The 27,081-nt window shown below is 37.1% G+C and overlaps 1 long non-coding RNA gene across 1 annotated transcript; it reads right to left on the reverse strand.

Annotated features, from left to right (window-relative positions):
• Positions 1–251: 251 nt before the first annotated feature.
• LOC129622408 (uncharacterized) lies at positions 252–26,732 on the reverse strand. The gene is made up of 3 exons (XR_008699967.1): positions 26,570–26,732; positions 2,939–3,168; positions 252–492 (listed from the first exon to the last, which is right to left on the reverse strand). It is a non-coding gene; the product is annotated as an uncharacterized LOC129622408 (long non-coding RNA).
• Between the last annotated feature and the right edge of the window lie 349 nt (positions 26,733–27,081).

Here is a 27,081-nt window from a genome sequence, read left to right on the forward strand (position 1 = left end):
ATTAGACCTAACATTACTTAGACATCTATAAACTCCTCTCACCCACTCCCAACATCGCCACAACTTACATCTGCATAGCCAGTTGATCTGTTTATAAATAACTGCTGTAATGATATTGCTCCTTTCATCTGAATGTGCCTCACTTCTTCATTTTAGGATAAAGCAATAAAGCATTTCTTTCTGTATCCTCCTCCTCCACCAAATTGAAAACACAGAACCATAAATTAACACCTAGAAATAAAATATATTATTTTATTTAAATAAAATAAAAGAAAATAAAATAAAAATAAAAAAGAAAATAAAATAAAAAATAACACCTATATATAAAAAGACACAAGATCCTGTAACTTATGTACACATATCATTTCCCACATAACCAAATCACAGCTATGTCTATGATGAAAATTCACCAATGTTCACCAGTTATTCATCCCAGCTGCTGCTGTGCTGCGTCGCTTCAGTCATGTCCGACTCCTGTGTCCCTAGAAGAAACTATAAAATTAGGTAAAAGGATTATAACCCAGGAAGGAGATTTCCCAGAGCATACAGCAATTATCGAACTTGGCATTTGACCAGAGTCTTCAGGTTAACTAGAATTCAATAAGGAATTTTATCCTTGCAAAATAACCTTGACTTCAAAATCATCTTGGTCTATCTTTAGGAGTTTCTGTGGAAATGCAATTGACATTTTTAAATGAGACCCAAAGTTTCTAGGTTCTGCAAGTGCATTAAAAAAATAACAAAAACTAACCGCCATTGGCATTTTTCAATCAAGGGCTTGTCATCTAGAATTTTCAATGAGTTTGGAAATGTTTTTTAGTTCAGGGTAGTCTTGAAGTAGGTAGAAAATGAAGTAATATATAAAAGACAGAAAAATAACCTCAGTTCAGTTCAGTTCTGTACTCATTTGTGTCCGACTCTTTGTGATCTCATGAACTGCAGCGTGCCAGGCCTCCCTGTCCATCACCAACTCCTGGAGTTTACCCAAACTCATGTCCATTAAGTCGGTGATGCCATCCAACCATCTCATCCTCTGTCGTCCCCTTCTCCTCCTGCCCTCAATCTTTCCCAGCATCAGGGTCTTTTCAAATGAGTTAGTTCTTCACATCAGGTGGCCAAAGTATTGGAGTTTCAGCTTCAACATCAGTACTTCTAATGACTACTCAGGACTGATCTCCATTAGGATGAACTGGTTGGATCTCCTTGCAGGGACATTCACATGTCTTCTCAAGTTCAAAAGCATCATTCTTCAGCACTGGCTTTCTTTATAGTCCAACTCTCACATCCATGCACGACTACTTGAAAAATGATACCTTGACTAGATGGACCTTTGTTGAGAAAGTAATGTCTCTGCTTTTTAATATGTTATCTAGGTTGGTCATAACTTTCCTTCCAAGGAGTAAGCATCTTTTAATTTCATGACTGTAATCACCACCTGCAATGATTATGGAGCCCAAAAAAATAAAGTCTCTCACTGTTTCTACTGTTTCCCAATCTATTTGCCATGAAGTGATGGGACCAGATGCCATGATCTTTGTTTTCTGAATGTTGAGTTTTAAGCCAACTTTTTCACTCTTCTCTCTCACTTTCATCAAGAGGCTCTTTAGTTCTTCTTCGCTATCTGCCATAAGTGTGGTGTCATCTGCGTATCTGAGGTTATTGATATTTCTCCCAGCAATCTTGATTCCAGCTTGTGCTTCTTCCAGCCCAGCGTTTCTCATGATATACTCTGCATATAAGTTAAATAAGCAGGGTGACAACATACAGTCTGACGTACTCCTTTTCCTATTTGAAACCAGTCTGTTGTTTAACGGCCAGTTCTAACTGTTGCTTCCTGACCTGCATACAGGTTTCTCAAGAGGCAGGTTAGGTGGTCTGGTACTCCCATCTCTCAGAATTTTCCACAGTTTATCATGGTTCACACAGTCAAAGGCTTTGGCACAGTCAATAAAGCAGAAGTAGATGTTTTTCTGGAACTCTCTTGCTTTTTGCATGATCCAGCAGATGTTGGCAATTTGATCTCTGGTTCCTCTGCCTTTTCTAAAATCAGCTTGAATGTCTGGAAGTTCACAGTTTACGTATTGCTGAAGCCTGTCTTGGAAAATTTTGAGCATTACTTCATTAGCGTGTGAGATGAGTGCAATTGTGTGGTAGTTTGAGCATTCTTTGGCATTGCCTTTCTTTGGGATTGGAATGAAAACTGACCTTTTCCAGTCCTGTGGCCACTGCTGAGTTTTCCAAATTCTCTGGCATATTGAGTGCAGCACTCTCACAGAATCATCTTTTAGGATCTGAAATAGCTTAAGTGGAATTCCATCATCTCCACTAGCTTTGTTCGTAGTGATGCTTCCTAAGGCCCATTTAACTTCACATTCTAGGATGTCTGGCTCTAGGTGAGTGATGACACCCACCATTGTGATTATCTGGGTCATGAAGGTCTTTTTTGTACAGTTCTCCTGTGCATTTTTGCCACCTCTTCTTAATATCTTCTGCTTCTGTTAAGTCCATACCATTTCTGTCCTTTATTGAGCCCATCTTTGCATGAAATGTTCCCTTGGTATCTCTAATTTTCTTGACGAGATCTATAGTCTTTCCCATTCTATTTTTTCCCTCTATTTCCTTGCATTGATTGCTGATGAAGGCTTTCTGATCTCTCCTTGCTATTCTTTGGAACTCTGCATTCAAATGGGTATATCTTTCCTTTTCTCCTTTGCTTTTCACTTCTCTTCTTTTCACAGCTATTCGTAAGGCCTCCCCAGACAGCCATTTTGCTTTTTTGCATTCCTTTTTCTTGGGGATGGTCTTGATTCTTGTCTCCTGTACAATGTCATGAACCTCTGTCCATAGTTCATCAGGCACTCTGTCTATCAGATCTAGTCCCTTGAATCTATTTCTCACTTCCACTGTATAGTCATAACGGATTTGATTTAGGTCATACCTGAATGGTCTAGTGTTTTTCCCCACTTTCTTCAATTTAAGTCTGAATTTGGCAATAAGGATTTCATTATCTGAGCCACAGTCAGCTCCAAGTCTTGTTTTTGCTGACTGTCTAGAGCTTCTCCATCTTTGGCTGCAAAGAATATAATCAATTTGATTTTGGTGTTGACCATCGGGTAAGGTCCATGTGTATAGTCTTCTCTTGTGTTGTTGGAACAGGGTGTTTCACGCCTAGCAACAGGAAAGTAAAGTTCTCTATTATTTTGATTGAAATATGGGCTTAATCTTTAAGTTAGATGAGTAGAATGTCTTAAAAATAATTGTTACTAAGACAAAATGAGTTGCTTCACCATTTTTCTTATAAATTTGATGCATATCTATTTCTTTGAACATGAGCCATCCCTATTGGTCATTAAATCAAACTGAAACATTGACTTAACTGTGTTCTAGTCCAGATATTTTAGATATATTATTCAGTCAGTAAGCATTTACAGAACCCCTACTTTATGCAAATACCATTCTGAGGACACAGAGTCAAATATGCTATAGAGCTTACTCTCAAAGAACTCATAGTCCAAGGAGACACATACATATGAACATAGCTCAGTCTTCACTATTCTAACCCAACCAGCTGTATCTTACAAATAAAAATAATAAAGTACATGTATTCTAAGACATTTATTACCACCCACAAAACAATGTTCCTTTCATCTGCAGATAGCACACTTAGAAATGAAACCACTTACCTTCTTTCATTGCTTTGATCTCAAGAACTTAAACAATGTATTTTGACTGTAAATTGACCAAAGCTATTTTATAGCTAATACTCTCCTTTCTATGTCAATAACCAAGCATTTCAGTTCAGTCACTCAGTCATGTCTGACTCTTTGTGACCCCATGAATAGCAGCACGCCAGGCCTCCCTGTCCATCAACTCCCGGAGTTCACTCAAACGCACGTCCATCAAGTCAGTGGTGCCATCCAGCCATCTCATCCTCTGTTGTCCCCTTCTCCTCCTGCCTCCAATACCTCCCAGCATCAGAGTCTTCTCCAGTGAGTCAACTCTTCACATGAGGTGGCCAAAATACTGGAGTTTCAGCTTCAGCATCAGTCTTTCCAATGAATACCCAAGACTGATCTCCTTTAGAATGGACTGGTTGGATCTCCTTTCAGTCCAAGGGACTCTCAAGAGTCTTCTCCAACACCACAGTTCAAAAGCATCAATTCTTCAGCATTCAGCTTTCTTACAGTCCAACTCTCACATCCACACATGACCACTGGAAAACCCATAGCCATGACTACATGGACCTTTGTTGGCAAAGTAATGTCTCTGCTTTTTAATATGTTATCTAAGTTGGTCATAATTTCTTTCCAAGGAGTAAGCATCTTTTAATTTCATGGCTGCAATCACCATCTGCAGTGATTTTGGAGCCCCCAAAAATAAAGACAGCCACTGTTTATACTGTTTCCCTATCTACTTCCCATGAAGTTACATGTGGTCAATCCTGGTGGCTCAGACAGTAAAGAATTTGCCTGCAATGCAGGAAACCTAGGTTCCATCCCTGGATTGGGAAGATCCCTTGGAGGAGAAAATGGCTACCCACTCCAGTATTCTTGCCCGGAGGATCCCACTGACAGAGGAGCCTGGCAGGCTACACATGTGGTCTCAGAGTCGGATATGACTGAGTGACTAACATACACAATCCTGTTGACATGGTTTAAGTCCCTTTCCTAGGGACAAAAGGCCATTCACAAATTGAGACAACCTACGTCTACCATATTTAGTTCTAGCTTCCAGCTGTAGTGAGCAGCAAAGAAATAAAACATATCGAGATTCTTTTTAAACACACATGATATGTTTTATACCATCATATGTATGGATTTACAAGAAATCTGCAAAATGAAAGGATCAGGGACTATATATTGCACTTTATGTATGGCTATATTTAGGCAGAAAGAGAAAGGAGTAAGCCATACTGAGCAATTAGAATTATGAGTTTATGTATTTTTTTATGTTTAATGGAAAGTGGGTAAGTAAAAATGTTTGATATTTGGTCTATTTAAAAATTCTGCATTGTATCTGAACTTTCTCTTTTTCTTACTTTTCCAACAGATCTACCAGTCATCTAACCACGACTTTCTGGATTAATTTAAAATGTGTCTTCGGTAACCATGTTCTTTCTGAAAAAAATAAGGAGAGGGGCAGACGAAATAGGAGACAGGTTGAGTCAGTGTACTTTTAGTCAGACAGATGGCAACACATCATGATTTGCAAACACTGGTTTCTGGGAAATCTGGAGAAATCAACTACAATAATCAAAGTGAAAACCCAGGTAATATTGTTATTATGAACTGAACTGTATCCCCCCAAATTCACAAAGTTAAGCATCTGAAGGTGGGTTCTCTGGGGGGGTATCAAATATAAGTGAGGTTATGAGATTGGGGACTTTGCTATGGAATTAGTGCTCTTATAACAAGAGACACCGGAGAGCTTGCTCTCTCTTCTCTGTGAGGATATGGAGAAAAGGAGGCTTATGCAAGTCAGGACAAGAGTCCTTACCAGAATCTGACCATATTACAGCCTGACCTAGACTTCAAAACTGTGAGAAAATAACGTTATTTTGCTTAAGCCACTCAGTCTATAGCATTTTATTATGGTAGCCCAAGTAGATGAAGACAATTATCTAAAATTTTTAGCACCGAATTTGGAAGGAAATAATAATTATGCTATAAACTGCTGGCCATCAATCTTTAAGCTTATATTTCTGAATTGGGAAATTATTTGAAAAGAATATAGGTATGTATCCAACCCATTCAGGTACTTTCTGAATATTCAGGTACTTTCTGAATATTCAGCTTCCTAATATCATCAAGAATAATATTTTCTATATGTGTAATAAAAAAATGGACATATCTTTACCCACACCAAGGAAAATAGAGAAGTGAATCTGAGACTATATCACAACTTATAAATATTATAGAGAATTTCAGTTACAGGGATGTAATTATGATTACTTCTGGGAAAATAATTTTCCCATACTCCTGAATATCTACAGAGGAACTAAATTTCCTATAAAAATCCTACAGAATCTTACACTTCCTTCTACCGATGATACTGGAAAGTATCCAATGGATGTGCTGACATCCATTTGTCTAATTCCCTAAGACCATTCTGAGATTAAACCAACAGACAGTAAAGCACATTTACCACATTATCACAGCCTTTCAAAGAAGGGCTTTTACTAAGACCCAGCTTAATGTAATGGTCTTTGCCTCTATTGAAGGTTGATATGGGGACCATTAGTTTAGGCAATGTTTCTTTGCTGCTGCTGCTGTTTAGTCGCTAAGTCATGTCCAACTCTTTGCAACCCCATGGACTGTAGCCCACCAGGCTCCTCTGTCCATGAATTCTCCCAGCAAGAATACTGGAGTGGGTTGCCATTCCCTTCTCCAGGGGATCTTCCTGACCCAGGGATTGAAACTGCCCCTTCTGCTTGGCAGGTTAAATTTTTTTTTTTTTTTTTTTTTACCATTGAGCCACTTTTAGGTTTGAAGATTTTATTTCTAGACATTCTCTGCATAAGGACACGAGGAGAAAATTTCCACTTTTTGTCAGGAAAAAAAAATTGTCCTCAATCTTCTTTTTGTCAAAAAAATAAGTTGTTAAACTCTCTACATTTCTATTTTATTTTCCTTAACATCTGAAAATTTAAAACCAAACCTCATTTGTGCTCAGGATGTGTAATCTACTTAATTAGACTGCAAAAAAAAAAAAAGTCTACTCTTAATATACATAAGTCAACATACCTCTTAATGGTATGAGCAAGCATTTCTTTAAGACACATGGTACAGTAACTGAAAGAGAGTAATTTGCTTTACCCAGGGATTCAATCTTTCAGCTTTTCACTGATGCCATTTGGAAATAATAAAAAATAAAACGAAACCATTTAATCCCAAATAATATTTCAAAGGCTGTGTCATTTGAGAAGTGACTTGCACTTAATGGGCAGATATTGAGTTAAGTTGAGGAAAAGTGCAAAATCCACTACAGATTCAGTAGAATCTAAATAATAAAGCCATGTCACCAAATTTATGATGGAAGGTATGTATAGTACCTCACAAGTCAGGTAATGTAATTCTTAAACAATGATTTTAATTAAAAAATCCTCCACATTAATCATATACTAGAAAATTAGAAAAATACTTTAGAAAACCAATCTACCACTGCAGACCTATTCCTCTCTACTCCTGCTACATCTTTTCCTAGCAGTGCTATGCTGTGCTGGTGAGGTGTAACCTGTTCATTTGGAACTCCTTCACTAAAAGGAACTATTTGGAAGATCCCTAATTGTTCTCATTGAATTTAAACTCAATATTAAGAATGGGAAAAGACAATTCAAATATTCTTTATTCATGATAACTAATGGGAACGTTGGTCTGGAAGTGAAGGGTAAAAATGGTACAAAATATTGACACATTAGCTAAAAAATTCTTTTTTATCAGATAACCACACAGCATCTTTCAAATCTTGGCATATTTGATTTATTTACCCTGATAGAAGCAGCAGTTGTATGAGCAACCTTGATAAGGAACACATAAAGTGGACATTAAAACATATAATCTCGTTATGTTCTGTTGGCCAAACAATTCATGGCACCAAATGTCAAAACCCCAATAGGTAGACCAACCCGTAAAGTCAACTCAGGGTAACTAGATCTTTCTGTTGTCTTAACCTCACTACATTAAAGTGTTCTTTTATTTATACATTTGGGACCATTTAAATATTACCCAGTGCAGTTATAATAAATTAATCAGATCAGATCAGATCAGTTGCTCAGTCGTGTCCGACTCTATGCGACCCCATGAATAGAAGCACGCCAGGCCTCCCTGTCCATCACCAACTCCCGGAGTTTACTCAAACTCACGTCCATCGAGTTGGTGATGCCATCCAGCCATCTCATCCTCTGTCATCCCCTTCTCCTCCTTTCCCCAATCCCTCCCAGCATCAGAGTCTTTTCCAATGAGTCAACTCTTCGCATGAGGTGGCCAAAGTACTGGAGTTTCAGCTTTAGCATCATTCCTTCCAAAGAAATCCCAGGGCTGATCTCCTTTAGAATGGACTGGTTGGATCTCCTTTCAGTCCAAGGGACTCTCAAGAGTCTTCTCCAACACCACAGTTCAAAAGCATCAATTCTTCGGCGCTCAGCTTTCTTCACAGTCCAACTCTCACATCCATACATGACCACAAGAAAAACCATAGCCTTGACTAGACGAAACTTTGTTGGCAAAGTAATGTCTCTGCTTTTGAATATGCTATCTAGGTTGGTTATAACTTTCCTTCCAAGGAGTAAGCGTCTTTTAATTTCATGGCTGCAGTCACCATCTGTAGTGATTTTGGAGCCCAGAAAAATAAAGTCTGACACTGTTTCCACTGTTTCCCCATTTATTTCCCATGAAGTGGTGGGACCGGATGCCATGATCTTCATTTTCTGAATGTTGAGCTTTAAGCCAACTTTTTCACTCTCCACTTTCACCTTCATCAAGAGGCTTTTGAGTTCCTCTTCACTTTCTGCCATAAGGGTGGTGTCATCTGCATATCTGAGGTTATTGATATTTCTCCTGGCAATCTTGATTCCAGTTTGTGATTCTTCCAGTCCAGCGTTTCTCATGATGTACGCTGCATATAAGTTAAATAAACAGGGTGACAATATACAGCCTTGATGAACTCCTTTTCCTATTTGGAACCAGTCTGTTCTTCCATGTCCAGTTCTAACTGTTACTTCCTGACCTGCATACAAATTTCTCAAGAGGCAGATCAGGTGGTCTGGTATTCCCATCTCTTTCAGAATTTTCCACAGTTGATTGTGATCCACACAGTCAAAGGCTTTGGCATAGTCAACAAAGAAGAAATAGATGTTTTTCTGGAACTCTCTTGCTTTTTCGATGATCCAGCAGATGTTGGCAATTTGATCTCTGGTTCCTCTGCCTTTTCTAAAACCAGCTTGAACATCAGGAAGTTCACAGTTCACATATTGCTGAAGCCTGGCTTGGAGAATTTTGAGCATTACTTTACTAGCGTGTGAGATGAGTGCAATTGTGCGATAGTTTGAGCATTCTTTGGCATTGCCTTTCTTTGGGATTGGAATGAAAACTGACCTTTTCCAGGCCTGTGGCCACTGCTGAGTTTTCCAAATTTGCTGGCATATTGAATGCAGCACTTTCACAGCATCATCTTTCAGGATTTGGAATACTTCAACTGGAATTCCATCACCTCCACTAGCTTTGTTCGTAGTCATGCTTTCTAAGGCCCACTTGACTTCACATTCCAGGATGTCTGGCTCTAGGTCAGTGATCACACCATTGTGATTATCTGGGTCATGAAGATCTTTTTTGTACAGTTCTTCTGTGTATTCTTGCCATCTCTTCTTAATATCTTCTGCTTCTGTTAGGTCCATACCATTTCTGTCTTTTATGGAGCTCATCTTTGCATGAAATGTTCCTTTGGTATCTCTGATTTTCTTGAAGAGATCCCTAGTCTTTCCCATTCTGTTGTTTTCCTCTATTTCTTTGCATTGATCGCTGAAGGCTTTCTTAGCGACTTAGCAGCAGCAGCAGCAGAGGCTGTCTGGCTGGAATTGGTTTCAGGTGTCTCCCCTAAGACAGTAACCACTCGCCAATCTTATTTTCATTATTGATATATTTTGTGTGCTCTGATCAACTATTATATTTGCTTTGCTCTTGTCGTTTATCTATTTTATTGCTTTATTTTCATTTTGGTGGTATTATTGTTTAAGTTTGTTTTCCCTGCCAATAAATTAATGCAAACATATAAACATGGCAGGGAGAACAAACTTAAACAATAATACCACCAAAATGAAAATAAAGCAATAAAATAGATAAACGACAAGAGCAAAGCAAATATAATAGTTGATCAGAGCACACGAAATATATCAATAATGAAAATAAGTTTCGCGAGTGGTTACTGTCTTAGGGGAGACACCTGAAACCAATTCCAGCCAGACAGCCTCTGCTGCTGCTGCTGCTAAGTTGCTTCAGTCATGTCCGACTCTGTGTGACCCCATAGACAGCAGCCCACCAGGCTCACTAACTGAAGTAAGCAGGTGTGTACACAGAAGTAGGAGATGAGTCTGAAAAAGGGAGGATTTGCCAGAATCTTTATGCTGATAACTTAGGCCCTCAGATCTGCTCCTCTATCATACCATCTGGAGTAAAGTTTCTGGAAAATTTGAACTTAAGAATAAGTGGATTTGAAGCTGTACAAATGAGGGCAGAGATAGTGTACCATTTTGAAAACAGAAAAATCAATTCAATTCCACATCCTTAAACGTTTGCACTCTAGTTCTTATGCTCCACTCCCAGAAAGCTAATAGACAAGTTTAAAGCCCTGCCCTGGGCAGTGGGTTAGAACAGTCTTCCACAGAGAGTCTGATCAGAACAAGAAAACACAATATACATATATTAAATCATTATGTCATATACATTAAACTCATACAGTGTTATATATCAATTGTATCTCAATAAAATTGGAAACAATTCTATCTACAGATATTGAATTCTTTGGAATTCTCCCTATGAAATGATCAAGACCCTACAACTCAGTGTTACAGGAAAATGATAAGCTCTGTGCAGTTTCCAATTAAATGTTAGGCACCCCACAATTAAAGTGAAATATATTATCAACATATTACAAGATACTTAATTAGTGAAAAGAAAAAAGAAAATAAGGAAACAGGAAAAAAGAACCTTGGAGAATCAGAAGAAAATACTACAACTTTATCATTATGGCTCAAAGAGAGAAGTTATTGAAACCAGGATGTAAAAACAGATTGCTATGAAATAGAAAACAGAAAGATAATATCATTGGACAGCAGAAATATGAAATTCAAGGGAAGAATTTGAAGATAAAATTGGAAAAAATAAAATAAAAACACAGAACCAAAAAGAAACTAAAAAATAAAAGAGAAAAATAATTATAGGATCAGTCCGGGAATTCCAACATTCAACAAATTAGAGCACTTAAATCCAGAATCAAAACATAGAAAAAGTAGATGGGGGTAAATTATCAAAGAAATATATTGTAAATCAACTATACTTCAATAAACATTGTCTAATATTTTAAATGAGAAAAGAAGGTTTAAATGAAATAGTATAAGAAAATGGTTTGAAAGAAATTGAGTTTCCAGACTGAAAATCTCCAAGTGTCTGTCACGTGAAGGAAAAAGATCCAAAACAAGATGACTATCATGAAGTTTAAAAAACAATATAAAAGAAAGATGTTAAGGGCAACTAGAGGGGGGAAAATGACCAAAAGAATCAGAAATCAGAATAACATGACTTCTCAGTACCAACACTGAAAGCCAGAAGACACTCAGGGAATGGTTTCAACATTTTAATCTAAGGGAAAATTATTTCCAACATATACCTTTAAATAAATTCAAAACAAATTTTACATACGAATCCTTGTCTCTTTTCCCCACTTCTTCCTCCTGTTTGCTGCTCCTAGAGCAGACGCGATGCCAGCCATTCAACCCTGCATAAGCATGGTTTAACAGAAGGAGAGAAGCAGCCAGGATCCCTCATGAATTTCAGAACTACCATAACTGAACTGGCTCTCTACTACTTTTATATTAGCAAAAAGTCAATTTATTGCTGTGAAAGTCACTGTTGTTTTAGTGTCTTTTATGAGTTTGTTGCTGTTGTTCAGTCACTAAGTTGTGTCCGAATCTTTTGCGGCCCCATGGACTGTATATAGCCGGCCAGGCTCTTCTGTCCATGGCATTTTCCAGGCAAGAATACTGGAGTGGGCTGTCATTTCCTTCTCAGGGGACCTTCCTGGACCAGGAATCAAACCATGTCTCCTACACTGGAACTCAGATTCTTTACCTCTGAGCCACCAGGGAAGCCTGTCTTTTATGAGAAGCCAAGTACAATTTATAACCAATACACATGAATCCCAGAAATGGGCTTAATCAGATTAGTAAGGCAAAGGAAATTTTTAGTATGACAAGGAGAAACTGCAAGATGATACTAATATATCTGAGAGCAACTAGTCCATATGGTAACTGGAGGATATAGCTATCTCCCAGAGAAAACGGAAATGACAGGTTAATGGATGTCTTTGACAATGTCTTATATGTCTGCTAGTGAATTTACATATATAATGAAGCAAGACACACAAATAATGCAGTTATTAACTCCAATAAAAACAAAATATATATGAAAGACAGTAAAATAATTGTTGACATGTAATTTCAGTGGTGAACAACAATTAATAACATGGTCATTTTTTAGAAGATGAAATTAGTGGTTTTCAAACAGAGGCAATTCTGTCCTTCAAGAGATATTTGGCAAGGTCTGGAGATATATTTTTTTTTATATTATTTTTTAACTTTACAATATTGTATTGTTTTTTCCATATACCAAAATGAATCCACCACAGGTATGCATGTGTTCCCCATGCTGAACCCTCCTCCCTCCCCATACCATCCCTTTGGGTCATCCCAGTGCACCAGCCCAAAGCATCCAGTATCGCGCATTGAACCTGGACTGGTGACTCGTTTCATATATGATATTATACATGTTTCAATGCCATTCTCCCAAATCATCCCACCCTCTCCCTCTCCCTCAGAGTCCAAAAGACTGTTCTACACATCAGTGTCTCTTTTGCTGTCTCGTACACAGGGTTATGGTTACCATCTTTCTAAATTCCATATATATGCATTAGTATTCTGTATTGGTGTTTTTCTTTCTGGCTTACTTCACTCTGTATAATAGGCTCCAGTTTCATCCACCTCATTAGAATTGATTCAAATGTGTTCTTTTTAATGGCTGAGTAATACTCCATTGTGTATATGTACCACCGCTTTCTTATCCATTCATCTGCTGATGGATATCTAGGTTGCTTCCATGTCCTGGCTATTATAAACAGTGCTGTGATGAACATTGGGGTACACGTGTCTCTTTCCCTTCTGGTTTCCTCAGTGTGTATGCCCAGCAGTGGGATTGCTGGGTCATAAGGCAGTTCTATTTCCAGTTTTTTAAGGAATCTCCACACTGTTCTCCATAGTGGCTGTACTAGTTTGCATTCCCACCAACAGTGTAAGAGGGTTCCCTTTTCTCCACACCCTCTCCAGCATTTATTGCTTGTAGACTTTTGGATCGCAGCCATTCTGACTGGCGTGAAATGGTACCTCATAGTGGTTTTGATTTGCATTTCTCTGATAATGAGTGATGTTGAGCATCTTTTCATGTGTTTGTTAGCCATCTGTATGTCTTCTTTGGAGAAATGTCTATTTAGTTCTTTGGCCCATTTTTTGATTGGGTCATTTATTTTTCTGGAGTTGAGCTGTAGGAGTTGCTTGTATATTCTCGAGATTAGTTGTTTGTCAGTTGCTTCATTTGCTATTATCTTCTCCCATTCTGAAGGCTGTCTTTTCACCTTGCTTATAGTTTCCTTTGTTGTGCAGAAGCTTTTAAGTTTAATTAGGTCCTATTTGTTTATTTTTGCTTTTATTTCCAATATTCTGGGAGGTGGGTCATAGAGGATCCTGCTGTGATGTATGTCGGAGAGTGTTTTGCCTATGTTCTCCTCTAGGAGTTTTATAGTTTCTGGCCTAATGTTTAGATCTTTAATCCATTTTGAATTTATTTTTGTGTATGGTGTTAGAAAGTGTTCTAGTTTCATTCTTTTACAAGTGGTTGACCAGATTTCCCAGCACCACTTGTTAAAGAGATTGTCTTTAATCCATTGTAAATTCTTGCCTCCTTTGTCAAAGATAAGGTGGCCATATGTGTGTGGCTTTATCTCTAGGCTTTCTATTTTGTACCATTGATCTATATTTCTGTCTTTGTGCTAGTACCATACTGTCTTGATGACTGTGGCTTTGTAGTACAGCCTGAAGTCAGGCAGGTTGATTCCTCCAGTTCCATTTTTCTTTCTCAAGATTGCTTTGGCTATTCGAGGTTTTTTGGACTTCCATACAAATTATGAAATTATTTGTTCTAGCTCTGTGAAGAATACCGTTGGTAGCTTGATAGGGATTGCATTGAATCTATAAATTGCTTTGGGTAGTATACTCATTTTCACTATATTGATTCTTCCAATCCATGAACATGGTATATTTCTCCATCTATTAGTGTCTCTTTGATTTCTTTCACCAGTGTTTTATAGTTTTCTATATATAGGTCTTGAGTTTCTTTAGGTAGATATATTCTTAAGTATTTTATTCTTTTCATTGCAATGGTGAATAGAATTGTTTCCTTAATTTCTCTATTTTCTCATTATTAGTGTATAGGAATGCAAGGGATTTCTGGGTGTTGATTTTATATCCTGCAACTTTACTATAATCATTGATTAGTTCTAGTAATTTTCTGATGGAGTCTTTAGGGTTTTCTATGTAGAGGATCATGTCATCTGCAAACAGTGAGAGTTTACTTCTTCTTTTCCAATTTGGATTCCTTTTATTTCTTTTTCTGCTCTGACTGCTGTGGCCAAAACTTCCAAACCTATGTTGAATAGTAATGGTGAAAGTGGGCACCCTCGTCTTGTTCCTGACTTTAGAGGAAATGCTTTCAATTTTTCACCATTGAGGATAATATTTGCTGTGGGTTTGTCATATATAGCTTTTATTATGTTGAGGTATGTTCCTTCTATTCCTGCTTTATGGAGAATTTTTATCATAAATGGATGTTGAATTTTGTCAAAGGCTTTCTCTGCATCTATTGAGATAATCATATGGCTTTTATTTTTCCATTTGTTAATGTGGTGTATTACATTGATTGATTTGTGGATATTGAAGAATCCTTGCATCCCTGGGATAAAACCCACTCGGTCATGGTGTATGATCTTTTTAATGTGTTGTTGGATTCTGATTGCTAGAATTTTGTTAAGGATTTTTGCATCTATGTTCATCAGTGATCTTGGCCTGTAGTTTTCTTTTTTTGTGGAATCTTTGTCAGGTTTTGGTATTAGGGTGATAGTGGCCTCATAGAATGAGTTTGGAAGTTTATCTTCCTCTGCAATTTTCTGGAAGAGTTTGAGTAGGATAGGTGTTAGCTCTTCTCTAAATTTTTGGTAGAATTCAGCTGTGAATCCATCTGGACCTGGGCTTTTGTTTGCTGGAAGATTTCTGATTACAGATTCAATTTCCGTGCTTGTGATGGGTCTGTTAAGATTTTCTATTTCTTCCTGGTTCAGTTTTGGAAAGTTGTACTTTTCTAAGAATTTGTCCATTTCTTCCACGTTGTTCATTATATTGGCATATAATTGCTGATAGTAGTCTCTTATGATCCCTTGTATTTCTGTGTTGTCTGTTTTGATCTTTCCATTTTCATTTCTAATTTTATTGATTTGATTTTTCTCCCTTTGTTTCTTGATGAGTCTGGCTAATGGTTTGTCAATTTTATTTATCCTTTCAAAGAACCAGCTTTTGGCTTTGTTGATTTATGCTATGGTCTCTTTTGTTTCTTTTGCATTTATTTCTGCCCTAATTTTTAAGATTTCTTTCCTTCTACTAAGCCTGGGGTTCTTCATTTCTTCCTTTTCTAGTTGCTTTAGGTGTAGAGTTAGGTTATTTGACTTTTTTTTGTTTCTTGAGGTACGCCTGTATTGCTATGAACTTTCCCCTTAGGACTGCTTTTACCATGTCCCACAGGTTTTGGGTTGTTGTGTTTTCATTTTCATTCATTTCTATGCAAATTTTGATTTCTTTTTTGATTTCTTCTGTGATTTATTGGTTATTCAGCAGCGTGTTGTTCAGCCTCCATATGTTGGAATTTTTAATAGTTTTTCTCCTGTAATTGAGATCTAATCTTACTGCATTGTGGTCAGAAAAGATGCTTGGAATGATTTCAATGTTTTTGAATTTACCAAGGCTAGATTTACGGCCCAGGATGTGATCTATCCTGGAGAAGGTTCTGTGTGCGCTTGAGATAAAGGTGATATTCATTGTTTGGGGATGAAATGTTCTATAGATATCAATTAGGTCTAACTGGTCTATTGTATCATTTAAAGTTTGTGTTTCCTTGTTAAATTTCTGTTTAGTTGATCTATCCATAGGTGTGTGTGGGGTATTAAAGTCTCCCACTATTATTGTGTTATTGTTAATTTCTCCTTTCATACTTGTTAGCATTTGTCTTACATATTGTGGTGCTCCTATGTTGGGTGCATATATATTTATAATTGTTATATCTTCTTCTTGGATTGATCCTTTGATCATTATGTAGTGACCTTCTTTGTCTCTTTTCACAGCCTTCATTTTAAAGTCTATTTTATCTGATATGAGTATTGCTACTCCTGCTTTCTTTTGGTCTCTATTTACATGAAAAATCTTTTTCCAGCCCTTCACTTTCAGTCTGTACGTGTCCCCTGTTTTGAGGTGGGTCTCTTGTAGACAACATATGTAGGGGTCTTGTTTTTTTATCCATTCAGCCAGTCTTTGTCTTTTGGTTGGGGCATTCAACCCATTTACATTTAAGGTAATTATTGATAGGTATGATCCTGTTGCCATTTACTTTATTGTTTTGGGTTCAAATTTATACACCCTTTTTGTGTTTCCTGTCTAGAGAATATCCTTTAGTATTTGTTGGAGAGCTGGTTTGGTGGTACTGAATTCTCTCAGCTTTTGCTTGTCTGTAAAGCTTTTGATTTCTCCTTCATATTTGAATGAGATCCTTGCTGGATACAATAATCTGGGCTGTAGGTTATTTTCTTTCATCACTTTAAGTATGTCTTGCCATTCCCTCCTGGCTTGAAGAGTTTCTATTGAAAGATCAGCTGTTATCCTTATGGGAATTCCCTTGTGTGTTATTTGTTGTTTTTCCCTTGCTGCTTTTAATATTTGTTCTTTGTGTTTGATCTTTATTAATTTGATTAATACATGTCTTGGGGGTGTTTCACCTTGGGTTTATCATGTTTGGGACTCTCTGGGTTTCTTGGACTTGAGTGATTATTTCCTTCCCCATTTTAGGGAAGTTTTCAACTATTATCTCCTCAAGTATTTTCTCATGGTCTTTCTTTTTGTCTTCTTCTTCTGGGACCCCTATGATTCGAATGTTGTAGCGTTTAATATTGTCCTGGAGGTCTCTGAGATTGTCCTCATTTCTTTTAATTTGTTTTTCTTTTTTTCCTCTCTGATTCATTTTTTCTACCATTCTATCTTCTAATTCACTAATCCTATCTTCTGCCTCTGTTATTCTACTATTTGTTGCCTCCAGAGTGTTTTTGATCTCATTTATTGCATGATTCATTATATATTGACCCTTTTTTATTTCTTCTAAGTCCTTGTTAAACCTTTCTTTCATCTTCTCAATCCTTGTCTCCAGGATATTTATCTGTGATTCCATTTTTATGTCAAGATTTTGGATCAATTTCACTATCATTATTCGGAATTCTTTATCAGGTAGATTCCCTATCTCTTCCTCTTTTGTTTGGTTTGGTGGGCATTTATCCTGTTCCTTTACCTGCTGCGTATTCCTCTGTTTCTTCATCTTGTTTATATTGCTGAGTTTGGGGTGTCCTTTCTGTATTCTGGCAGTTTGTGGAGTTCTCTTTATTGTTGCGTTTCCTCTCTGTGTGTGGGTTTGTACAGGTGGCTTGTCAAGGTTTCTTGGTTGGGGAAGCTTGTGTCGGTGTTCTGGTAGGTGGAGCTGGATTTCTTCTCTCTGGAGTGCAATGAAGTGTCCAGTAATGAGTTATGAGATGTCTATGGTTTTGTAGTAACTTTGGGCAGCCTGTATATTGGAGCTCTGGGCTGTGTTCCTGTGTTGCTGGAGAATTTGCTTGGTATGTCTTGCCCTGGAACTTGTTGGCCCTTGTGTGGTGCTTGGATTCAGTGTAGGTATGGAGGCGTTTGATGAGCTCCTGTCAACTAATGTTCCCTGGAGTGAGGAGTTCCCTGGAGTCAGGGTTTGGACATAAGCCTCCTGCTTCCAGTTATTGGTCTCATTTTTACAGTAGTCTCAAAACTTCTCCTTCTATACAGCACCATTGATAAAACATCTCCTTTCGAAGACAATGGGGTGCTTTTCTGGGTGCCTGATATCCTCTGCCGGTATTCAGAAGTTGTTTTGTGGAATTTACTCAGCGTTTAAATGTTCTTTTGATGAATTTGTGGGGGAGAAAGTGGTTTCCCTGCCCTATTCCTCTGCCATCTTAGCTCCCCCTCCTCCCCCCCGGAGATATTGTTGATTATCACAACTAGGATGCGTTCCAGGCATCTAGTAGACAGACATCAGAGATGCTGCTAAACATGCCTAGAATGCACACAACAGCCTCTCACAATAAGGATTATCCAGCTGAAACATCAACAGTGTTGAGAGTGAGAAATCTCAGGGAACAGTTATATATTAGAAACGAAGAATAGCGACTTCAACAAAAATTACAGTTTTGAGAAACATAGGAGAAATGCAGGTGTTTGGGGGGGTGTATTTATAGAGAGAGTTAGTGTAACAAAGTTAAAGCCCATGTTTCTTAAATTAATAATGATTTACAACATCTAAAACTTGAAGATCAAAATATAGATGCTTAAATATATTACTTACAAATATACAAGCAAATATCTCTTCTGAAATGATAAAGTGGCTGCTGCTCTCCAGTGGTACAGAGGATGCGGAGGGACAGGGTAGGGTATCAGTGTTCTTTTAGTTATAAGCTGCTTAATATTACTAGATTTTTAAACTGTGCTCATTAAATTTATACTTGTAATAAATTATTATAAAGGAAAAATGGAAAATACAGCAATATTAATTTTGAAGTCAGATTTCTTATAGTGTGGCGATGTAAACGCAATCAATATCTGTCTTGGTTAAAACAGATTTTTTGGTGTGAAGACCATTTTTCCTTCTCTTTTATCTTCCTTGCCTTGATCATTAAATAATTGCTTAGCTCAGCTGTCATATCGCTTTTGTTCAATTTAGTGCCCTCCACTAAACAAAGTATTGGTCAATAACTACTTTTCTAAATGTTGTTAAACTGAGACAAAGTTTTAGTATTTTTTTTTTTTTTTGGATAAGGACATAAAAAATAATATTCAAATTATGTGAACAAATAACTCACAAATAAATGCATTTGTCAAGAAATACATGAAAGCTTATCTAAGTTTTTGCAACCATACACAATAAAGCAAAAATTATTTGAGTTGCCATTGAGACTGGTAAAGAGTAAAAAGAGAATAAAGACAGTGAGTTGAGAATTAATCATTTTCATATACTGCTGGGTAAAATATATACACCTTTTATGGAGAGTTATTTAATAGTATCTATCAAAAGCTTTCATGTATATTTATTTTAAAATCAGTAATTCCACTTCAGAACATGCTTTAAAGTCATAAGTGGACAAGATTCTAAAGACTTATGTACAAACATATTTGTTCTGGGATTATTTATCAAAGCAAAAGACAAATATTATACAATTTCCCTTATATGGAGAATCTAAAATGAAATGATACACATTAATTTACTTACAAAACAGAAGGAGACTCATAGACTTAGAGAATGAATTTATGGTTGCCAAGGGGAAGGATGGGGGGAAGGGATAGTTAGGGAGTTTGGGATCGGTATGTACAAACTGCTGTATTTAAATGGATAAGCAACAAGGTCCTATCCTACACATAGGAACTCTGCTCAATGTCATGTGGCAGCCTGGATGGGAAGGCAGTTTTGGGGAAAATGGATACATGTGTATGTATGGTTGAGTCCCTTTGCTGTCCACCTGAAACAATCACCTATAGACCAACACAAAATAAAAAGTTTAAAAAAAATCTTAGATATTTAAGAATGTGACATAAATTATAAACTTAATATTACAGTAAATTATAAAGAGTGATTCTTGGTTCATAACTAAACTGTGGTACAGAAATCATGGATAAAATCTGAGCCCTAAGAAAGCCTCCTCCAGCTGCCCTGTCTACTTCCCCAGGTCTCCTCTGATTTCCTCTCTGCTTCTTCAGGACCTCTGCAATAACACTGCAGAATTTTGCAACACTGCAAAAACCTACACATTCAATAACAAAATTATAAGGGATGTTCTGATATAAGGGTAGTAAACTGTACTTAATAAATAATATTTTCACTTATTAAAGGTTCTTCTGCTACAAAATTATTACAAATCTAAATGTTCACAAAAAAGTTCTTTCTCTTTGACTTTGTCATTCTATTTCATAAAATTTATCTTAAGAAACTGTGTAAGTGGACAAATATTCCAGACTTTTTTCATGCTAGACCCAACCCTAAAATTTGCAAGACCCAAAGCAAGAGTACAAATGAAGCGCACAAACCATATGTCTCAATATTTAAAAGTTATAAAACAAGCTAACACACTGTGACATAAAAATAATTTCTTCTTCTGTTATAAATCTCCTTATAAAACTATGGTTTTTATGTGAAAAATTATCAAAATATCAAAGATGACTGAATTTAATAAATATTGTATATGTTAGGCATTCTCTTGTTGAGCTTGCAAAGTACGGACATGTAATAGACAAGTATTAGTCACTTGGTCATGTCTGACTCTTTGTGATCCCATGGACCATACCCCGCCAGGTTCCTCTGTTCATGGAATTCTCCTGGTGAGGATACTGGAGTGGGTAGCCATTTCCTTCCCCAGAGGGACTTCCCAACCCAGGTATTGAACCCAGGTCTCCTACATTGCAGGCAGATTCTTAACACATACCTAATTCACAGAGTATATTCCAAAATATTTTTGCCTTTCTTATATTAAAATCTCAAATTGTTTTTATAAGTAATATTATAGTGGTATTTTTGTTCTACTGACTGGAATGATCTAAGAAATATAAAATGTTACTGGTCTCAAATCATCCAAACTTTGAATATATTTTCATTAAAAAACATAAAAATAAATAATTTAAAAATCATTATATAGTGTGATTTGTTTAACATTACAAACTGATTCTCGGCTGCCACACAAATGTTGCAAATACTGTAGCATTTTGAGTGACTCCAGAATCAGGAATTGGAACACAGAGGAGCAAAGAATGGAAGCTCAGAGCTGCTGGGATGCTTACTTTGTCATGAAAGAATCTCCATGTTAGAGGAAGAATTTGACAAGTTGATCAATATTGTCTTTTTTACCTAAGCAATTTTGATGCCCAGATCATTCTTGCCCCTCAAAGCTATAGCCATCTCTGATTTTGACACTGGTCTGACACACAAATTTCATGCCGTTCAGACACTCATTTTTTGTTTTGAAGACATGGTATAAGGGGAAAAGAAGTATTTCCCTGAAGACTGAGTGGTATGTCACAGAAGAGGATAATTAGGTTCACTGCATGTTTTACAAAAGCACTGAGTTCTAGATCACTCAGATTGCTGTTCTAGTACAAGCACTGCCGTGTGTGTGTGTGTGTGTGTGTGTGTGTGTTTTCTTTAAACTTTTTATTTTGTATTGGGGTATAGCCTATTAACAATGTTATGATAGTCTCAGGTGAAGAGCGAAGGGACTCAGCCATACATATACATGTATCCATTCCCCCGCAAACTCCTCTCCTGTTCACTGCCTATGTGTTCTTTAATAAACATGTGAGCCTGTGTGCTTGTGATCTGTATGTCCTTTTTATAATGCAGGTCTGAGAGTAGGGGCCACTCTCCCAGTTGAAAGAGTGGTATTGATAAGGATGGCATATCCTCGACTCCTTACTTCATCTCACCTCACTTACCTTAAACCTAACTGAATTTGACTCGTACTTATGAACCTACTAAGATGTGATCTTGAAAATTCATTAGTACCATCCTAAACAACGAATCCAAAAGAATACTACCAAGATATAATTCCTCTGTATCATTCCCATGGACTCCCACAGCTCCTTGAAACTCTTCTTTTCCTAGACTTTCAATGCAATACTCTATTTTTTCTACTCTCTCTCTCTGATTACCTCATATGTTTCCTTTACTGAAACAGATTGATAATACCATTTTATATTTATAAACATCAATAAATTTAATATTATGTATGCATGTAAGGACAGATGGACTGATAGATCAATGGACTTATGGATCAATGAATCAAAGGATGAGCTGGTGGGTGAAACATGATATGGCTTTGAACTGAGACACTAGGTTTTGTTCTCTGGTTGACTGATTGATTTTGGGGTATGTTTATGTCTGTGTGCATGCATGTATGTATAAGTGCTTGTATTTGATTATTTTTATTGTAATTCAGAATTCTAACTTTATATTTCCAGAAACTAGAGTACATAACAACCAAGAATTAAAATTAAGGAGCTGCTGCTGCTAAGTCGCTTCAGTCGTGTCCAACTCTGTGGGACCCCATAGATGGCAGCCCACCAGGCTCCCCCATTCCTGGGATCCTCCAGGCAAGAATACTGGAGTAGGTTGACATTTCCTTCTCTAATGCATGAAAGTGAAAAGTGAAAGTGAAGTCGCTCAGTGGTGTCCGACTCTTCACGACCCCATGGACTGCAGCCTACCAGGCTCCTCCGTCCATGGGATTTTCCAGACAAAAGTACTGGAGTGGGTTGCTATTGCCTTCTCCATAAGGAGCAAAACAAGTTAAAAAAAAAAAAAAAAAAAAGAGGAATAAATCTGCAAACTTTGACTATTTGATTAAATACTAGAATCACAAGCCTCTATTATGTTTGTTATATAAAGAGCTGGATGTAAATTTTAAAGTAATATTCATTTAATAGAAAACAGCTACACAAACATATGTACATATATATTCATCATATATGTATATATACAGAGTATCAACATTGCAATATTTTTACATTCCAAAAGCATTTCCCAAACTATTTTCTACATATTCCACAAGGCTGAGTCATTAGCTATTCAACAAATAACTCATGGCTAAGTCTAGCAATATTCAAAGCATTAGAGATAACAAAAGAGGAGAAAAACAGTCTTTTATTTACTTCAATATGTCTTAAATTTGCTTGTATGACAAATTTTGAGATTATTCCCAGAAATTTCATATTTTACAACTTCAGTGTAATTTTTGTTCTGTTTAATATTTCTTACTGATAAAGCTATTGATTTGTAATATTTATTTTGAAAATAGTCACTTTACCAAATGTTCTTAGCTTTAATATTTTTCCCATTGACTTGCTTTGATTGGGTTACATTAAGAAATAATATCATCCTTAAGCAGCACTTGCAAATACTAAAAGTTTGCAGTCAAATATACTCTCTCAGTTTACTAAGAAATATGTTGCTTCTTTTCACTATTTTCCTTCAAATGAAGCTATTCCTAATGCAATGTTTAAAAACTGGATATAGTTACTTCTATTAGTTAGTTCTTTTATCTTTCTTAGTTACTTCTATTATCTTTCAGGGGTTTTTTGGTAAGAATTCAACAGAAAACAACTTTTGTGTCACTATTTAGCATGCATTTTTAAAAAAAGTTTTCTAATTCTCTCTGTCCTTGCCTATGCACTACTTGGAAAAGTGCATATAAAGTACATTAATATTTTCTTATTCATAATAACTTACATGAGAAAGAACTTTTTAAGAATTATCTTTTTTCCAAGGAAGAGAGATTATCTAATTGCAAACTGAACTTATAAGACTAAGTTCAGATAACTTAATTAAGATGCCAAACAAATTACATTATTGCAAAATGTTTTATTTCAAACCTATAGTTTTTCATTACTTGGTTTTACATTTAGGATTTTTCTAGTGCTTATTAAAAGACTTTATTATTCTATTATAAGCATCAAGTTTCATGAGAAAACAATTTATACTATTAAAATACAATTATATGTTTGATCTGTTATAGAATTTCCTGATACTAAGTTTTATAAGATTATAGTAAAACATGCAAATAAACACATCAACTTATTTACTGATGACAATGAAATTTTGTATTCACCTTCTCTTTTTTTTTTTTTAAATTTTATTTTATTTTAAACTTTACATAACTGTATTAGTTTTGCCAAATATCAAAATGAATCCGCCACAGGTACTCTCCTACTTTCTTTTCATTCTGCTGCTGCTGCTGCTGCTAAGTCGCTTCGGTCCTGTCCGACTCTGTGCGACCCCAGAGATGGCAACCCACCAGGCTCCCCCGTCCCTGGGATTCTCCAGGCAAGAACACTGGAGTGGGTTGCCATTTCCTTCTCTAATGCATGAAAGTGAAAAGTGAAAGTGAAGTCGCTCAGTCGTCTCCGACTCTTCGCGACCCCATGGGCTGCAGCCTACCAGGCTCCTCCGCCCATGGGATTTTCTAGGCAAAAGTACTGGAGTAGGGTGCCATTGCCTTCTCCGATTCTTTTTCTACCTCTTACTAAACAGACTTGATAATTAAGAGGGAGAGACATGATTAAAATATATCTTTCTTCAGAGAAATTTGTTTTACTTGCCTTATCTTTAAATTTTTATCAATGTTATCCCTCAGGTTTCTTATTTTTTTTACAAGACTTGCATCCTGCCCTCAAACGCATCAGAAGTCACCTAGGAATTTTTTTTATAAATAGTAGGAACTTTGTTAGATGAGTCAGTCAAAGTCAAATGACTGGAGACAGTTGGCTCCTCCCACTCTGCCCACCCCCATACACAAGCACACCTGCTTTCAATTCTGGGTCCCAAACACTTTATTAAAGAACTAATCCAGTAAGCAATTCACCTGTGCAATGTGTGAGGTATTAACTATTAGGAAGAAAAATCCTGATTTCATTGAGTTTTTGTCTAAAACTCAACAGGGATTGTCAGTTTAAAGAAATAGGTGCTGTGCTGAATCACTTCAGTTGTGTCTGACTCTTTGCAACCCTATGGACCATAGCCCACCAGGCTCCTCTGTCCATGAGATTCTCCAGGCAAGAATCCTAGAGTGGGTTACCATTTCCTTCAGGTGATCTTCCTGACGCAGGGATTGAACCCATGTCTCAAGTCTCCTCACTGTCAGGAGGGTTCTTTACCAATAATGCCACCTGGGAAGCCCTCTAAATCAATTACTTAATTTCCTTGTCTGCAATAACACATAATTACTTAACTTTTACTTTGCTATATTGACTGAATCTGTCTCCAGTCAAAAATTACACTGAGGATTTGAACTAAAATAATTAAATAGACCACATACTCTGTACTCCTTTTGTTTTTTCTTCTTGTCATTGTCTGAGAAATGCTCTCAGACTGGCAATTTGCATTTAGTTATCTGGGGTACAGTTTAAGAGCCTTGACAGTTTCAAAACAATATTCACCTAAGTCTGTTTGGTCACATTTGAATCACAGCTTCAAAAAAAGTCAAATTTCAAATTAAAAAAACTTTTAATTTACTCTTCTTACGTTCTACATACCTCTGTTTTTAGCATTCTCTGATAAAGCTTTAAGTCTGTCTCAGGCTTATCTACATTCTTCTACACATGAAATAAGTATAAATACTAATAATACCTAATGAGTTTCATTAAAAAAAAACCAAAACACTCATTTGCCAAATATAATTAGCTCTTTCTATTCTAGATACAAAAAGACAATAGTAAAATGCATTCTCAATAATTATAACATGAATAATTAACATTAGTTGAGATTCTAACACTCAGCTCATCAAAGCAAAACTGGGAAGTGGACACATGTTATCTTCATTTTACAGTAATGGAACTAAGGAGGCACAGATAATTAAATAATGTCTCTGTATTAGTCTCATTTGAGATAAGACTTTTTTCTTGACATGCAGGTAGCTGCCTTCTTGCTTCTGGACATGTGGTTTTTTTCTCTGTATAGGGGGAAGCAGAGAGCCAAGTGGAGAGGGAAAGGACATTCTCAGGGGTTTCTTCTTATACAGACTAACCCCTTTAGACCCGGGCCTCACCCTATGACCTCATTAAACTTAATTACTTTCTTACAGGTCCTATCTTCAAACACAGCCACACTAAGAGATCTTTAACATAAGAATTTTGCAGGAACAAGAACACTGAGTCCATAACATTTCCTAAGGTCACACAGGTAATAAGTTGTAGAACCATGACTGAAAACCCAGCATTTATATTCAGAGCCTGAGCTCTTAATATTATTGCCTACTTTATACTGAGCTCCTTATAACTAAGCTTTTGCTGCACATTAAACAGATTAAAACTAATCACATCTATTTTTCCCCATAGGAAGTATCTATTGATAGGAGGGGAGTAGAAAAGAAAGTAGCCCCTATACTGGGCCCTGCTCGGCTTAGTGCTCTGTAAGGTTAAAGAAGAAACTGAAAAGAACAGTTTAGAAAAATTCAGTCATATTTTGTACATTGCTGCTAAGTCGCTTCAGTTGTGTCTGACTCTGTGCGACTCCAGAGACAGCAGCCCACCAGGCTCCCCTGTCCCCGGGATTATCCAGGCAAGAACACTGGAGTGGGTTGCCATTTCCTTCTCCAACGCATGAAAATGAAAAGTTAAAGTGAAGTTGCTCAGTCGTGTCCAACTCTTCGCGACCCCATGGACTGCAGCCTACCAGGCTCCTCTGTCCATGGGATTTTCCAGGCAAGAGTACTGGAGTGGGGTACCATTGCCTTCTCTTTTTACTCTTTGTACGTTACAAAGAGAAAAAAGTTTGCAGTGAGGTATGAAGACCCCTCACACCACCAGTGAGCCTCACATCCAGAGTCAAGCTCAGATAGAGTTACACAGACAGTATGTCTGCAAAGATGGTGAGATGCTTACCTGGAATGGTCCACACACGCTCAGCCCCACTCCGACATAGTAGCCTGCACACAAACTGGAGGCTGGAATCTGAAAGGTTTGAAACCTCCGACCCAGCACTTCTGCCCATTGCACTGCAGGCAGCACCGCCTCTCTAGCCCCACAGCTTCATCTCCTCTCTGCAATGACCAGCTTTCAGGAAAGAAAGTAAAACGTGCCTGTGGGACCACATCTCACTTACTCTTCTCTTTCTGAAACTGCACCTCAGATAGAGACTTGAACCCACAATCTTCCAACTGAAACTGCACAACTTGTCTCACGACTTGGTGAAGCTTAGGTTATGGCTTGTTGCATAAGGAATTCAGCAAGCAGCAAAGTGATATAAAAGAAGTAGATTTACTAATATAGGATGCTTCTAAAGGATATAGGCAGACAAGCAATGGGACTCTGGCCTGATAGAACTAAGTGGCCTGCATTTTTATAATCAAAGGATGGAGGGGGAGAAGACCACCTCAGGTCCCAATTCTCAGGTG

Source organism: Bubalus kerabau, chromosome 11 (assembly GCF_029407905.1).
Source record: "Bubalus kerabau isolate K-KA32 ecotype Philippines breed swamp buffalo chromosome 11, PCC_UOA_SB_1v2, whole genome shotgun sequence".
NCBI classification, from domain to species: Eukaryota; Metazoa; Chordata; class Mammalia; order Artiodactyla; family Bovidae; genus Bubalus; species Bubalus kerabau.